The sequence below is a fragment of the Plectropomus leopardus genome, chromosome 16, assembly GCF_026936395.1.
Source record: "Plectropomus leopardus strain MGB_pleo_1.0 chromosome 16, ASM2693639v1, whole genome shotgun sequence".
Taxonomy (NCBI): Eukaryota; Metazoa; Chordata; class Actinopteri; order Perciformes; family Serranidae; genus Plectropomus; species Plectropomus leopardus.
Window position 1 is genome coordinate 6,244,148 of NC_142191.1, and position 13,265 is coordinate 6,257,412.

Below are 13,265 nucleotides of genomic sequence, written 5' to 3' on the forward strand. Positions count from 1 at the left end.
CCAACAAAGGATACACACACACACACACAGGACAGCCTCAGCGCTAATCGCTTTTAGCATCTTCAATATTTTCATAGTTTGGGAAGCAATGACTCTGGACGCAGCGTACGACATGGCAGATGATGTTTATATTGACTGATGCTTCTAGGTGCAGGAGTAGAGATTTTTCCCTGTTTTTTTTTTTTTGTGGATTCATCATTTAATGTGTTTATGAGGATTATTAATGTTATTGAACCATTAACTAGACTTGTTGTTTCAGAGGATTTTAACATGTGTGTGTCTATGTGAGTGTTTGTGTGTGTGACCCACAACAGACCCACTGTCCTACTTTTCAACCATCAAAAACACTGTGACGTCATCACAGAGACACCAACAGGCGATCATCACCAAAGACAGTCCTAAAAATCACCGTTTACAACAACAGCATGGACAACATAAACACAAACAATAAAGCTCGTTCACGACAATCATTGGCAGTTCTTGTGTGTTATTTAAAGGCCACATGCTTCAAGTTACAGTAAAAAGGATCCACTCAAAGACGACTCAAAAGGCCTTTCTTATGGAACTATGGGATTCAGTGAAGCATGATTAGTCACTTGTTTGGTCGCTGTCTGGGTTGTGTTTATCACAGGCGCTTTATGAGGTCAGAAACTACGATATTTTTAATATTATAACATTTCAGAATCAGAACGAGTCGGCCCAGTAAGTATGTTCACATACAAGGACTGCTTTTGTTTATCACAGTATACTTGCACATATATAACAGATAATATTAAGGACAACAAGGCTAAACAAGATAAATGTTACCATTGATGACTGCGCATAGATATAAAGGATGCATCTATTGATCTGCTGATAGGTATCAGCCGGTATTCTCCTTGTTAACTGTCATCAGCCTAAACTGATGATGATGCTTACATTCACATTGACAGTGATAATATTTACATGTTAAACTTCATAATAAAGTCTTAAATATAGCTAAATGCACAAAGTGGATGAGATGTGATTGAGGCTCACGCAGCAACAGGAGATCAGAGACTGCTCTGCACCACATCTTCACAGAGACATGGTTAACCCCTAACATCCCAGATCAAGCCATTGCACTGGATGGTGCAATGGCTTGATCCGGACCTTGTTCAGAGCTGACAGGACAATGCGAATAAAAAAAAAAAAAACACTGCAGGAATTGAATAATGCCAGCAGCAGCAGCATGCCAGCAGCAGAATTTGACTTGGAGGAAGAATAACAATATTATTATTATTAAATACCTTTAAATGCAATAAGATATAAAATGAAAACTATAAAGGCAATGGAAAATATGAAATGAAAAATTAAATCTAAAGAACCTAAAATGTATGTACAAAAGGGGCAATGGAGGAATATCTTCAGACCGAATTTACCCACAGACCAGTTAGTTATTCGGGCAACTTCAGCTTTATAAAGATTTATAAATAAAGTAGTGTTTTGAAGTCAATGGCGAGCAATTCCTCACAGGGACAGGGACATGAATGAAAAGTGTCACCACTGAAGAATCAAAGGAAAGCAATATTACAAGAATCAACCCGCGGCTTGAGAGTAGCCTTCAGTTTCTTGCTTGTAAATTTAACAGTTGTCACTGTAACATTTGCTTTTGTATGCATGATGTAATTCAGCTCTTCAGTGTCATTAAATATATTTTAATGACATGTTTGAACTAAACCTATCGCAGAAATACAGTTAGGTGATGTAAACGGGTGCCAACATCAGATGTGCAGCCAAAAAATGAATCTCCGTGTTTGAGGACGTTTTTAACACTTGACCTCTAACACTTGTTGAAGGGTAAAAGAGACCTTAAAGACAGTCGTGGTGGGATGTTTTGGAGGGGAGATGTTCTGCTGCCGTCTTCCCCCTCTTCCTCACCTCCTTTTGCCCCACGGGGTCGGCGGGTTTGTTTTGCTAATGACCCCATCCCGTTATGACCTCATTCAGTTTGCGCTCAGTAATTGGTGGCACACTGACACACTGCGGTGTCGGGGGAGGGGCTCACACGCCTGGAGGGGGCGATCCCATTGTAAACATTCCTCCCTGACAAATAAGGTATTGTTATTGATGATTAACGGCAATGAGGGGCACAGTGTGTGTGTGTGTGTGTGTGTGTGTGTGTGTGTGTGTGTGTGTGAGAGAGTGTTTGGGCAGGGAAAAGGATAATGAGGATGATGTAGGTGATGAATGACGATGAAATGTGAGGCGTTACCACAGTTAACCTCAGCATGTAGAGAGGAGGCAGTAATGAAGATGGATGACAGTATATTTTTTTGTCGTCCTCTGATCATGATCATACTCTTCACACCTTCAGTGGCTGAAGCTCCATCATGCACTGAGTCCCGTGCAGCTCAGACTCAGTGTTTTTCTGTGTACAATGTGCTTGTTTCAATGTGTCTAATATTTAGAAAAAAGCATTACCGTGCATCCTATTTTGCTATTAGAGCAAATTTCACAACACATTTACTGCATAAAGTAAAAAATTGATGAAAAAGACAAATTTCCACTGACTGACAATTAAGTATATCTATCTATCTATCTATCTATCTATCTATCTATCTATCTATCTATCTATCTATCTATCTATCTATCTATCTATCTGTCTATCTATCTATCTCATTCTGCCAAAAGATCTTGTCCAAGTCTGACTTGAAATCTTGACTTGAATGAAGTCAAAGTCAACGTTCTTGTCAATTCTGCCTTAGAGGACACCCCTGGTGTAAACATTCAAGTACATAAACAAAAGAATAAAAAAAAAGTAGAAAAAGTAGCAACATCAGGTATGAATGGGAAGTGAGTGAGTATTTATATTAAGCAGTGAATGATTACTGTGTAAATGAGATGAGTGCAAAAATAATAAATTGTTCAAATGTAATAAGTAGAGCAATATATCTTACTGATGTGTAAGTAATGTGTAAAGAGGGATTTACTCTGAAGCCTTTCCCAGGACAGGGACACAATCAAAGCTAAAATAATGCGAAAGTATCTTTTTATCCAGAGGATGACTATTTATTGCACTTTTTCATGTTGGACTTTTCTTTTTATATCTGAGTTCCCAATGCGATGGATTGTAGCATTAGGTTCAACGTCAATCCTATGAGCCCATGGACCAAATCACCATGACGTCACACTAACAACAAAAATCACTTTCTTTTTTTAATTGCGTAGATTTGTGAATTTGGCTTATGCTGGCTGATGTATGTGACGTGGGGATTTTTGATCCTGAAGTCTACAAAATTTGAATTGCTTTAAGAAACGCTTCAAGGATGCCCTTCAGACCTCACTCTGGTTATTATAATAAATTTTGCTAATGACACTTCTGTGCATCTGTAAAAATCTGAAAACAGTATTTTTACCTGTGATTTTTATATCGAGGTATTGCAATTTGAACTAAAGTTAAATATCACATTATCACCGCTACACAAAGGGTCCCTACATCTAAATATGCCGCACTAACGTGGTGTATAGAGTTATTATCTATGACAGAAGTAAGTTCCTCCACCTCTTTTTCCAAAACTTTCATTTGAATCACAGATGGATGGGAGGCAAACTATTAGACTGGTAATATAGCACAAAATTATATCCTCAAGGTGTGTGTGTGTGTGTGTGTGTGTGTGTGTGTGTGTGTGTGTGTGGTTAAGCATTGAGTGGTTGCATGTCTTCTGTGAGAAATGCCTGGGGTCATTCATGGGTTTTTCTAATGTGTCTGTCTACATGCCATTATTCAAATGAACTCAAGGGGAAGAGTGTCATTGTGTGTGTGTGTGTGTGTGTGTGTGTGTGTGTGTGTGTGTGTGTGTGTGTGTGTGTGTGTGTGAATACATTCCACTGAGGACTTGCAGCAACACTTGTACATCAAAAAAGTCCCATGATAGCTATCAGTGTTAATAATCATCTGTGTGTTATATGTAATTACAAAGACGTTATTGCCATTAATTATAGAGCTTTTATAAATTAACCCTTTATAACCTGAGCAAACTGGCTTGATTTCTGTTAGAAACATCAGAGGAGGGTGAAGAACAACTGAACAAGAAATAGCCCAAAAATGTGCAAGATAATGAGAAAAAAAGTAACAAGACTATTGCCTAAAAATCTTTATAAAAATGAAAGAAAAAAATATGCTAAAAACAAATTAAATACATTTTTTTCATGTTACATTATTACCATTAATTAGAGCTTTTATAAATTAACCCTTTGAAACCTGAGCAAATTGGCTTGATTTCTTTTAAAAAAACAGACATCAGAGATGTCAGAGGTGATGAGTAACATAACAAGAAATGGCCCAAAAATTAGTAGAAAGTTACAAAAAATTGCCTAAAAATAAGCAAAGAATGTAAAAAAAAGACAATGATTTCAAGAAAATGCTTTAAAAAATTTTTAAATTTCTTTTTCTGTAACATAATTTTAAATACTAGTATATGTAATTAAGAGAATTATACATCTATATCTGGAAATGTTTCCCTTTTTTAATAATATCTAATGATCCTCAGACTAATTTTCAGTTCAATTGAAGTCCATTCCTTCACCTAATAATAATAATTAATAATAATTTTTGGCAGTTTGCGGGAAATTTCTTGCCAAGTTGCTCATTTTATTTCTTTTCTGTGTTTCAGAGGTTTAAATTCTAATGAAAGACATCTAAATGCAACACAGGAAAACTGCTGTCTGTTCAGGTGTTAAAGGGTTAATTAACATGTATTAAGTCTTCTTTGAGTGTGTGTGTGTGAGTGTGTGTGTTTGCGTGTGCTCTGTGACGATGGCTCTGTCAGGTTAACAAAATGTTCTGCTGGTGTTACATCGTGTGTGTCGTGCAGGTACACACCACAGGGACGCTTCACCAAACAACAACAACAACAACAAACAAAAACATGGGATGAAAGTGCTTCTGGTTTATATCTGAAAAAAACAAATAGAAACACGTGTGCACATGCGCCCACAAATGCAAACACACATGCACAATCTTGTTTTTGTTTTTGTTTTTTTTTTTACTTTTAGTGGGTGGCAGCAAAAGTCATCCCTGCAAGCTCCCTCCTCCCCTTCTCTCCCCTCCTCATCCCACTATCACATCGGACAGGGTCTACTTATAGTACCACGCCAGAGAGCGGAGAATGGGGAGAGAAAGGGTATTATGACAGTGAGGAGAGAAAAGAGAGGGAGCGAGAGAAAAGAAGGGGAGACAGGGTATTATGAGAGAGAGGGATGAGAGCAGTGAAGGCATTTGGAGTCTTTATTCGCCTTCCTAAGCCACGGGCTCCGCTCCCAATCCGATTGGTCGATACGGCCAGCCATGTAAATGAAATGCAAAGCAGAGAGACCCTGACTTCCCTTTGCCAATTTGTGGGGCCCTTTCTCTCTTCCTCCGCCGATGGCTTCCTTCTTTTATCAGCCTGTCTTCCTCTCAACATGACGCCTTTCTTCCTCAGTATCAGAGCCCGCCGCCTTCAACCTCTGATTCTTCCTCTCTCTCTCTCTCTCTCTGTCTCTCTCTCGCTGCAAGATAATGATTTGCCTTTTTTCTGTAAGAGCTGAACTCTGCACTTCTCCAATGTTCGGCTCGAAGGATTTAATCCACGCTTTTTTTATTTCCTGGGAAACTCCAGTGGTGATTAAGCATATGCTCTTTTGCATGCGTGCTGCTCTGCTGGTGTGTGTGTGCAGAAGCATATATGTCTCCTCACGCTCTTTGCATAACGCAGGATTTGAGGCCATTAGATGTAGTTTGCTCTTCACTTGCAGTTTTCCTCAGCTGCACAGGTCTGACTCTTACTAAACTTCTACAACTTATTTGTTTATATCACAATATTTTTCCTTCATTTAGATGTTTCATTTTATATCCATCATCAACTCAATCACCAGAATAATTGTTGGCACTGTCTGGTTCTACAGCTGTACTTTATTACTTTATTATGTCACAGATATGTTGAATCTTTATGTTTATCTATATTTATGCTATATATGTGGCTGGTTTCTTGCAAAAAAATTACCCAGTTTTGGTGGAACAATCTTGGCTGGAAATTTCACAGATGTCGTGCATAAAACATACAGTTTTGGTGGCACAATCACTGCTGGAAACGCTGGCTATGTTTCCCCCCCAAATGCCCAGATTTAGTGGCATGTGCCCTGCTGAAAATATCACAGATGTCTCACTCAAAACACAGTCTTGACGCACAAGCTTTGCCAGGAGTGCTGTCGATGTCTCCCCACAGTAAATCCAGTTTTGGTGGCTGCCATTGTCTTGCTTAAAATACCTGTATTTTTTGGCACATTCACGGGTGGAAACGTTGCTGACGTCTTGTTAAATAATGGCCAGTTTTGATTTGCACAGTTGTTGTTGGAAATGCCAGTGAACAATCGCTAAAATTACCTAGTTGTGGTGGCACAATCACTGCTGGAAATTCTGCTTTTGACTCATTAAAAAAACACCAAGTTTTGGTGGAACAATCACTGCTCAAATGGCACAAAATATCTCACTAAAAAAGCCCAATTTTGAAGCACAATCACTGCTTGAAATTTTGCAAATTTATGCAAAAACAGTTTTGGTCACACGATCGAAACTAGGAATGCTGCCGAAGTCTAGCAAAAGAACGTCCAGTTTTAGTGGCCCAATCACAATTGTAATGCCGCAGATGGTCTGCAGCATGGCAGCCGTCTCAACAGGGCGTCAAACCCTCCACCATCCTTTAGAAACGTTGATATGATACGTATAAAATGCAGAAATGTTATGGATTCATGGTTTGCAGAAACCTACAATGTCAACATTTTCTTCTGGTCTGCCATGACGGAGACCCTCCTCCACCCCTGCAGGAGGAGGGTCTGTTGACACTAAACTCTTCCCAGGGGGTCGAGTACCAGTAATGGGGGTTCTGGCTGCGTAAAGCCTTGGCTGTGAGATTTAGGTTGCTGTTTATTTTATTTATTTATTTTGAAGAGTCTAATCAGCTCCAGCAGTGTTTCGTGTTTTTTTTTCCTAACAGGATGGGACGGGGTGACGGGCCGATAGATGGGGCAGGACTGACGACAGTTTTAAGTGCAGACAAATGCCACAGTCTGTCCCAGATTAAAAATGCCCACTACCGCTGTAATCCCTGTAACGCTGCCAAATTGGTATTTCCTTTCCGCCCCTGAACTGAGCAGCACTGAATGGGCAGAGACCGGGACAGGAAGAGAATGAGCATCACTTGTGAGGCCTGATCTGACTGAACTCTCTGGCCCCGTGTACAGCTGAATTTCTCTCTAGATTCCTCTGCAGAAACACAGCTAAAGCCAATGACCATTACTAGAAATAAGCTTATGGAATTTGTTGCAATGGTGCTCACAAATGGCAAAAATGTATAACTCAACTTTATCTCTACAGTGAAAAGAAGTATAAAGAGAGTTGTGGATTCACTTCTGAAAATGAACAATTATGAGTAGTGAATATATGGCAAAGATTGAAAAGAGAGTCAAAAAACAACAGATATTTAGATGGGTAGAAATGCAAGACTGGAACAAAGTAAAGAGCAGAGGGAAGTTCAAAGGTCAGCAGCTATACTTTTGGACTTTTCATCATGCAAACACTGCCACCTGCAGGCTGCCCCGCTTCATTGTAACATACATTCACATGCACAAAAACCACACACAGTTTCAAATACACATGCACAGACAAATTCACATATCAGGATAGAAAATTCAATATGCATAATGCATATGTTGAAAAAATGATAACAAATGACTATTTGTCAGTTTTCTAACAAAACAATTCCTATCATAAGGTCGATGTACTTATTTTTTCTCCGGCTTATTTTTGTTTTAAAAAGTGCTTAAGAGCAGCCTGACTCTGGAGGGAGGAAGGCGTCTTCATTGTGGTGCTTGCAACATTGAAAAACTACATTAAACAAAAATCTACAGCACTCAGTATGTTTACATGCACAGTTTAGTTGAGCTACGGTTAAAGCTCGATTTGGGCATTTAATTGGACTACCGTCCTTGTCCCAGTATAAAAGCACAGAGGAGAATCACTGTATTGACAGAAGTATATCCAAATCCACCTTGGCCCCTTTCAGCTTGTTGCTACAGACCTTTATTATTTATACAGTCTATGATATAGACCAAATCACAGTCATAAATGTTTATTTACAATAACGTGGTGGAGCTGCTGGTTTACTGCAACCTCCATCAGCTCTTGTGAAAGGTAAAGAGGAGCAAATATTCAACAGTGCACACTAACACTGGTTTTGATTTTTTTTAGGTGGCTAAAATATGTTTTGCTGAAGGCCTGTCCACAGCAGTACATCATTTAGCTTCTGTGCTTTTGAAATTGTATGTCCCTCACTTAAGCCAATATTAAAAACACAAGTCCCTCCTCGGTGCTTACACTTTTTTTAATGCCTGACCCGTTATGCTGTTACCCTTTCATACGCAAGGAACAGAGCAGTCCCTGTCCGTAACCACAGAGGGAGGCTGGCACGGCGACGAGAAGCACGCAGAGAACATCCAGTCCAGTTGAATAGCTCAACTTCCAATCACATGGGTGTGCTTGTCCAATTTTGAGAAATTAGATTTAGTCTAATTTCAGTCGGACTAACATGTTTACATGTATTTTAAAAGTTCAGTTTTAGTTGGATTAACACATTAATTTGGCTTTTTCTAAGATCATGTAAACATGCTGACTGTGTCTTCTGAGCAACAATACTCCAGACAATCTTAAGAACTCAGTTTGAATAGTTTTTACTGAAACTACATCATACATAAAAAAAATAAACGTAACCTCCGCACTTCAAACCAAAACTATCTGCATGACAAGAAGTGAAAGAAAATATGTTTTTGGGGCGATCCTTTAACTAAAAGGCAATCCAACCCAAACTGTAAACGTGGGTATGTTTGTGTTTGTGTGCACGCAGGTCTGCACCGTGATGTTCGATGTGTGGGAAGCTACTCTACAGCTGCCTGACAAGAGGGAGGAGGCCTCATAACACACGTCAGACACACACAAACACACACACCTCCTCACCAGCCTCTCCTTCCTCGTCCTCCCATCAACCCTCTCTTCGTTGCCCCCCTCCTCCTCCTTCTTCCAAACCCCCCCAAACAGTCCTGCCAAGCTGACAGCTCCAAGCTCCGTGGAAAATGAGTCTCGCTCGCATTACAATCGCGCAGGACAGATTCCATTAGCACTATCTGAAATTGAGCGCGGGGAGCAGAGAGCGGGAGGCGGCGGCGCGTGGCCTTATCAGAGGGAGAGGGTGAGTTCCGCCGACGTCACTAATCCACCGGGCGGGATTGAGCGCACACTTGGGGAAGACGCGGCATGCAAACACTCTTTCATATACTGAAGACAACGGGGACAGATAGAGAAACATACCTACACACTAACACAAACAGGAAGTGAAAGGCTCGTAAACACGCAGATGCCACAACTCACATTCTGAGTGGTGAAAAGGACCAAAATTTGCATTTAGCTAGAGGACATGATGAAACTGGTGGAAAACAGGCAACAGTTCAACACTCACACAGCCACTGTGCGTGTGTGTGTGTGTGTGTGTGTGTGTGTGAGAGAGAGAGAGTGTCTTTTCCTGAGCAGTGCTGGCAGGTCTGTTCAGTGCTGTGGCTGTTGGGATTTGTAACATGTCAGTCCGTCGTTTTGGGATGAAACTGAGCCTCTCTCGCACTTGCTGTGTGATCTCTACCTCCCTGTGAGTGTGAGTGTGTTTGTGTGTGTGTGTGTGTGTGTGTGTGTGTGTGTGTGTGTGTGTGTATGCACACTCTCACTGCTCACAAAAATCATGTACACACTGACACATTTGCAGGAACACATCAGGGATACTCAATTTGCTTTGCTTGGGGGCCACTTTTGCAAAATGACAGGAGGCCAGGGGCCAGTCGCAGCAGCCTGATACATGTTTATAGGGTTTTAGGACATTGCTAAAATTTTAGGACGTTTCTTGAATTTTAGAAAGTTTCTTGAATTTTAGAAAGTTTCTTGAATTTTAGGACATTTCTAGGATTTTTTTTTTTTTTTACCTTTTTAGGATTTTAGGACGTTTCTAAGATCTTAGGACATTACTAGGGTTTTAGGAAATTTTAAGGATTTTAGTACATTTCTGTGATTTTAGCACATTATAGGATTTTAGCACATTTCTAGTATTTTGGGACATTTTTAGGATTTTAGGACATTCCCAGGACTTTAGCATGTTTTTGGATCTCAGGACATTTCTAGCATTTTAGGAAATTTCTAGGACTTTAAGGACATTTCTCAGATTTTAGGATGTTTCTAGGATTTTAGGACATTAGGGGCTTAGTTAGGACCTCTGTCAGGGGGTGTGGGGGATTCTCCACTGGTCCTTTAATTTTATAAACAAGCTCTATTTTGATGCTGTTTTATGCACTCTGGTACCTTAAACACTAAAAGTACAAAAACAATTTTCAGTATATGACTTTTTTTTTTGTGAATTACAAAATGGTTTGGGGGCCACCCAGCACCCTATTGGGGGGCCAGATTTGGCCCGTGGACCGTAAGTTGAGCATCACTGCCCCACATGAACCCCCCTGGTGTCCTCATCCTCGTAGTTATTAACCCTTGACACATAAATCCAAGGGTATGTGGGTGTGTGATATTAGCCGTGTGTGTGTGGGAGGGAGGATGGGGTTAATCTTTATGTAGTGGGGATCTTTCACACAAGATCACTCAATTTAAATAGAGCAGGAACACTTTGATGTTTCCAGCCCTCCCTCCTTTTTCTCGCTCTCCGTCTCTCATTCACCCCCTCTAATTTGCTTCATGTCGCCCCCCTCTGTGCCCCAGTGATAAGGTGTAATGAGAAATGTTTTCAAAATGGCTCTCACCTACCATGCGATGCTAATTGGGCGTGTGCTTGATACAGCCATGAGAGGAGAGCGCTCATCCCTGACCGCTGAAAGGTGCTGAGGAGAGGGAGAAAAAAAGAAGGAACAGTTAGTTTTTCCGACCATGAGTGGAGAACAGAGAGTGAAATAAAAGTGACACGTGCTTGCATCAACCGCTGACAACCCTGCCCCCCTCAAAGACACAAAGTAATGAGGGGAAATACCATCTTCATTAGTTGTCATTTACAGGGAATTACGACGACGCCTCCTCAGGGCTGATATTGGTCACGCTGAGAGCAAGCAGGGAGGAAGAGGAGGAACTTTGGGAAGATGTGGGAACAGAGGAGTGTTTGGCCTACATTCATTCAGCAGCAGAGGGACGCGGCTGCGGGAGCACTTCGCTCATCAAAAAACAGGACACAAATGAGCTCGGTTTCAATAGCAAAATACAAAAAACGATAGAAATTAAAATATAAATCAGCTGAGTTTCAATTAGAAAATAGAAACAAACAACTAGGGATGCATGATACTGGATTCATGCCAATATGACATGCTGATATTATCGTGCATCCCTGCAGATAAAAAGAAGATTTAAATCAAATAAGTGTAGTGTTCCCATCGATGCCAATCAGAGCCGACAAAAACTCATGTCTACTGCAGAGTCATTGGACCTGGGTGTGAATATCTATCAAACACATTCTCATTACATTAAAAAAGCATAAATGATACAAACAATAAACCGGCAAATGACCATCAAACACCCCATTGGCATGACCAGTTTGACACGCTGGTCACACCAGCATTTCCAACTGGTGGCCCATCCGGCTAAACCATCAAAGACTAGCAAGAACTGAGTCAGGACCATCTAAGACCATCTTTGACCAACTAAAACCGACTAAAAGCAGCTCACAGAATAATAATATGTGTTTTAGCTGCTTTTTTTTCCAGCAGGGAGAAAAAAAATGAGCAAACAATAATCATGTGGTGGACGAGTTGCTCGTCTCGGAGATGCCAAACTGTCTCTGAGATGAACTTATTTAATTCATAAAATGACTCTAGGGACCCTTTGGACCCGCTTTAATATTACACACACACTCGAATCTCTCTACACACAAAATGCACTTTAGAAAATCAAGCTTTAAAAAATATTATACATTAATATTATTTTCTGCGTTCATCTAGTTCATTTTTAACCAACATCAGCCCTAATCATAAATATCAAATATTCATAATTTTTAGAATTTTAATCATTTAAATGCTAGGTTTTGCACATGCCACAATGTTTTAAGATGAATATATATATATATATATTCAATATAATACATGCTTAGTAGTTTTTTTTTTTTTTTATTATCACAGCCTGGGATTTGTCAGTGATGTGCAGCAATATTGGTTATTACAGTGCACCTAGTAGAAATAGCACGTATTTTCTCCATATGCCAAATACAGTAAAAATAATGTAATCAGGTGGAAAACAGTAAATATTACAGATTCAAAGGAAAAAGCCCAGAATGACACACAAAAATAACACAATGTGATTTTAGGCTTTGTGGGATTAAAAAAAAACAACCAAACCTGCAGTTTGCACTTTTTTCGTTTTTACTTAACAGTATGAGTGAAAAACTTTTCCACGGTTTGTTTTAGACTTGTTGTATGAGCCGAGCTGGAAATTTCAAGATTAGACAAAAATACACAAACTTGCCTAAATTTACGCCATATGCAACAACAGTATCCTCATTGGTGTACTGTGAACCTTTAGCTGAGGACATTGGCTCCATTCTTCTTCCTTTCTTTACTTTCATGCTTTTTTGAGTGAACTGAATTTTCACATTTGCACTGCTAGCTAACATCGGGTGAATTCAAACATTTAAGCTAACCGTTAGCTAACGTAAATTTGGTCACTCTTGCTGTTTCCAATTTATGAGAAAAAAACAGCTCAAGTGTTTTAAGAAAGTTATACAAAGTTACACTGAAATGTTGTTTGTGCTAAAGTGCCAAAAATATCGGGTTAAGAGATAATTTGGAAACTTACCACCGTGTTTCGTGTGGAGAAAAAACGCCGAAAATTAGCTCGGTTTGAAACGGGAAGCAGGTGGGCGGGGCTTCCAGGACAGGAGGTGCGCGAGGGGTGCGTTCAATGTCACACCGGCGTGCACCGTTTTTTTACGGTTTTCATGTGGTCCTCGAAACGGGGTGATGCGGTTTGGAGGTACGTTTTCTGTCGTCTGGTGGGTGTGTCAGACGTGTTAACCCTTTAAACCTGGGCAAACCTGCTTGGTTTCTTTTAAATGCATGAAAAGAAACACAGAAAATACAAGAATTACCCGAAAATAAGCACAGAAACCACGCCCAAAAAACCCCAAACAATCAAATAAATAAATGGGAATGAACTAGAAAACTGAATAAAATGTTTAATAATTCAG

General features: G+C 40.0%; 1 long non-coding RNA gene across 1 annotated transcript in view; it reads right to left on the bottom strand.

The window, feature by feature from the left end:
- The window catches only part of LOC148186802 (uncharacterized), a 42,513-nt gene extending 29,545 nt beyond the window's left edge, over positions 1 to 12,968 (bottom strand). The window contains exons 1-2 of the long non-coding RNA XR_015779086.1: positions 12,875 to 12,968; positions 10,847 to 10,920 (exon numbers count right to left, since the gene is read on the bottom strand). This is a non-coding gene — a long non-coding RNA (uncharacterized LOC148186802). The remainder of the gene's footprint in view (positions 1 to 10,846; positions 10,921 to 12,874) is intronic.
- Positions 12,969 to 13,265: the final 297 nt, after the last annotated feature.